Source organism: Solanum lycopersicum, chromosome 5 (assembly GCF_036512215.1).
Source record: "Solanum lycopersicum chromosome 5, SLM_r2.1".
Classification (NCBI taxonomy): domain Eukaryota; kingdom Viridiplantae; phylum Streptophyta; class Magnoliopsida; order Solanales; family Solanaceae; genus Solanum; species Solanum lycopersicum.
This window is the reverse complement of record NC_090804.1, coordinates 22,150,248-22,154,360: the sequence shown is the minus strand read 5'-3', so window position 1 is coordinate 22,154,360 and position 4,113 is coordinate 22,150,248. Positions and strand designations below refer to the sequence as shown.

Sequence of the window (4,113 nt, the reverse complement as noted above, 5' to 3'; positions counted from 1 at the left end):
TTTATAAATTAAAAAATATTATTTATAATCTACTTTGTTGATATATTTTTAGTTAGTTTATAGTTTCACTTTTTATATATTTTATTTCAAATTTGGGCTTGTAAAAATTGTAATATTTTATTTTGTATTAAGATCCGAAGTTACAATTATATTGTTCTAGTTTTTTTAAATGTGAAGTTAATAATTTATTTTGTAAATATTTTGTTTTATATTCAGTTTGTCTTTAGCCTTTATCTTATTAATTTGACATAATGAACATTGATAGTTCAAAAAATATATTTTGTACTCGTGTAAATTTATCGTCTTTTCAAAAATTTCTATTCATTTAACATTTTTTAAGCTTAGCTTATCACACAGATAAGTGAAAAAATATTTGATCTCTTTTTCAAATACCATGTAGTTGTAAAAAAAAATTTAAAAAAAATCCAAAAGAACCAGGGTTTGATTTGGTTTTTAAAATTTAATAAATCGATATAATCGATTTTGATATTTTTAATGAAAAAACAAATCAAATCGACCTATGTACACCCCTACTTACACTATCCAAAAAGTTGCAAGTTATCATTCTGTCTATTTTTTTTTTAAAGAAACTCACTCCACCAACAAAAAATGTGCTAGATTAAATGAATATATGGAAACATGGTTAAGTCAATCAAGTTATTTTTCTAATTTATAGAAATTGAGGGCCTAAACCATATTCTGACAAAATATATCCAAATTCTAAATATTCTTTGTGAAAAAAATATGATCAAATACAACTCTAACTACAAAAATTGCAAGTAAAAAATATATTTTTTTTCATAACTAACGCCCACGTAATTTCACTAACTTTCAGCATTTTTATACATTGTATAAAATGTGAATATCATTGTGTATAACGTACATACATATTGAATATTTTATTAAAGAAAAACTCTAAATAGTTGGGTGTAATATTATTAAAATGAATTTTTAACATCATTTTTCTAACCATTGGAACATACTATATAAATATTTCAAGATTTATGCATTGTTGTAAGTCAACTTAGTTGATGATGCAACAAAAAAAAAATTAAAAACTAACTACACACAAATTCAAATTTTGAGAATGAAAGAATCATTTTCTATCCATATCTTTATTCTTTTTAGGATGTGACCAAATTATAAAGAAAAAAATTATTGATTTAATCAGTTTCTTTACAAAAAAAGATCGAAGGATGAATTTTGTTATTTTTTGGATAGTAAAAGAATATTTTTTCTCGGTTAGATAACATAAGGATGTACATTAGATTTGAGTCATAGTTGAGAGCAATGATTTTACGGAAAAACTCCTTCTCCGACCCTCGAAGACTTTGTGGAGTCACGGGAGGTTTCATGGAAATGGTGAAAATCGATACTCTCCGTCTCTCTCTAGAAAAAATCAGTGAAGACCTTGCTATAAAAACTGTAAAGAATCGGAAGAATTTTCAAAATCTAAATCTATTTTATATAAATTTTGACTTCTCCCCCTTTATCCCTGGTAATCAGAATTGACGGCAGAGGATGGGGGTGATGAGCCAAGCGTTGATGCCGACGATTTCATTTACCTTATGCACGGGTCATATCTCTTTTGTTATATTTATTATTTAACTGTTTGACATGAACTGTTCAGGTCTTATCAAAGGTAAAAGTGCAGTTTCTTGCTTTACTTCCGACACTTCGTCCTAACGGGAGGGTCATTGTAAGATTTCCCTTTTCATCTTCGTTTCTCTTGTTTATCAATCAACTCTCTTGTTGTTATCGTTAAAACAATATTGTATGCAAAAGCTACCAGCTGGATTTACTTCAGTTTAGCCTTCTGTTCTTAGGGCCTTGGTTTTTGACCAAAAGATTTTTAACTTTTGATTTATTTTTGTTATTTTGATTTTTAAATAAGTGCTTATAAGTACTTTTTAACTTTAGCTTGTAGATGCAAGAGTCAAGACAAGTCATCAATCGAAAAAGGTTGAATAAGGTATACATCCCAGACTCCAATTTGTCTAAGTATGTTCTTGATGTTCATCTTTTTGAGAATTGAACCACTTTCTTTTTGCATTCAAGAGGTGCAAGTTCATGAATTTTTTTTTTTTTTGAATATATACAAGCATGACTATTCTATTTACATCCCCTTGAGCTACGATCCTTTCCTGCACCTTGCGTGGGCGCAAGATCCCCGGGATGCCATATCATTTCCTTTTATATATATGGTTATTCTATTCATGACATGTACAGAAGAGTAAAAGCCAATCAAGGAAATTGGAGGCTTATCTCATTCATAAGTCCACATAATTGGAACTTGACACTATAAAATAGGCATTTACTTAAGAGCTACTTGGTTCATATGAATTATACATCAATGTATATGAATTAAGCAAACTAATGTCATCTACTTTGATATACACATCGACTTCAATTAAAACATGTTTGACATTTTACGACTTATTGATTATTGAAAAATTTAAATGCATAAACCTCTATTTGAAATTCGTAAAACATAAATGGATCGAAAAAATTACTTTTAAGATACAATACATCGCGCAAATAACACCCATTTCAAACATGATTAATATAAAAACAAGAGATCTTTATTGAATCTTATGAAATTGAAAAACATAATAAAATCAGTTTTGGTGAGTCTTGTAGATGTTTCTTGTTCCATAATTAGCAGGTGGAGCTCGTGGACAGACACATTGATGGCTTGTCAAGTCACATATAGATTGTGCTTGTATGCATTTCATAACCTTAGCACAATCGGCATCATTAGTACATTCTCCTTGCACATGACTTCCTTGTCCTACCAACATGGACATCATTGTTGAACAAGTCAGTGACGTACATCAAGTTTTTCATAAAACAACATCAACATTTGAGAAAGTGAACAAATGAAAGAACTACCACAATTTTCTTGTTCAAGCCTATCAAAATCGACGATATTGTTGAACAAGTCAGTGATGTACACAAGATTTTTCATAAACCAACATCATCATTGAAAAAGTGAATAAACGAATGAATTATTATATATATCTAGTCTAGAATATAATTTGCAATAGATAACAAAATTGCTTACCAAACAACATAAGCAAAAATGAGTTCAAGAAAACCTTAAGGAATGTTGCCTTCTCCATTTTCTCTTCTAAGTTTTGTGGTAGCACAAGAGTAATTAGCTATATATGTGATTGATATTATTGATTTTAATTGTCACTCTTAGAAATGTATTTATAGGTAAACAAAAGTCATCTGGTTGAGGGAGAAATAGTAAAGTATTAAATAAGATAAATTTGAATTTGACAAAATCAAATATCATTTATGTCTTCCAACTAATTAAGGAAATTATATTAAAGATTGGGTAAGGTAACAAAATCTTATCTTGGAGGACTACTTAGGAAAGTGAGTAACTTAATTCCCTTTTGACAAGTAATTTAAAATCAATGCAACTAAACTCGAAATAATTCAAATAGTTTCTTATTTTTGGTTAATACTTAAGTTATCATTAAATTTTCACATGGAGTATTAATAGTCCTTCATATTTGCTATATTGATGCACTTTTGATCCTTCTGCGTACTTTGTCTATTTATTAACGTTGATTTTGTTTACGATTTTATGTAAAATCGTCCAGCTTAACTTAGCCCGTAAAACCGGTCCAACCAACCGTAGTTGGGGTAGAGTTAGGATAGAATTTTCAATAGTGTAGAATATATAACAAATACCACATGACAATTTGTGATATTAATACATGGATAAACTTGATTGAGAAATAGACATAATGAGATTAAAAATAACAAACAGAAAGGAAAGAATTTTTTTTTAAAAAAAAAAAGATACAAGAGAAGATAAATTTGTTCACTTTGGAGTCGTATTGCATCACTTCTTTTAAGCTTAACACACGCACGGACGCACATCCTTAAAATCATAAGCTCCTAAGCATGAATATTGATTTACTATTATACTCCAATTAAAAATACTCAATTTATTTCATTATGTTATATTAAAAGTTGATACCTTTTCATATTACTGGATTGTGACTTTTGCGATAAGTTGTGACTTTTTTAAACGGTTGTGACTTTTTTGACGGGTTGCGACATTTTTGATGAGTTATAATTTTTTCAAAAAAATTG

At 28.6% G+C, this 4,113-nt stretch overlaps 2 long non-coding RNA genes across 2 annotated transcripts; one reads left to right on the top strand and one right to left on the bottom strand.

Annotated features, from left to right (window-relative positions):
- Positions 1–1,292: 1,292 nt before the first annotated feature.
- On the bottom strand, positions 1,293–3,212 carry LOC138348543 (uncharacterized). The gene is made up of 2 exons (XR_011221221.1): positions 3,065–3,212; positions 1,293–2,791 (listed from the first exon to the last, which is right to left on the bottom strand). It is a non-coding gene; the product is annotated as an uncharacterized lncRNA (long non-coding RNA).
- Positions 1,369–3,104, top strand: LOC112941552 (uncharacterized). Its single transcript, XR_003246844.2, has 2 exons — positions 1,369–1,699; positions 1,921–3,104. It is a non-coding gene; the product is annotated as an uncharacterized lncRNA (long non-coding RNA).
- Positions 3,213–4,113: the final 901 nt, after the last annotated feature.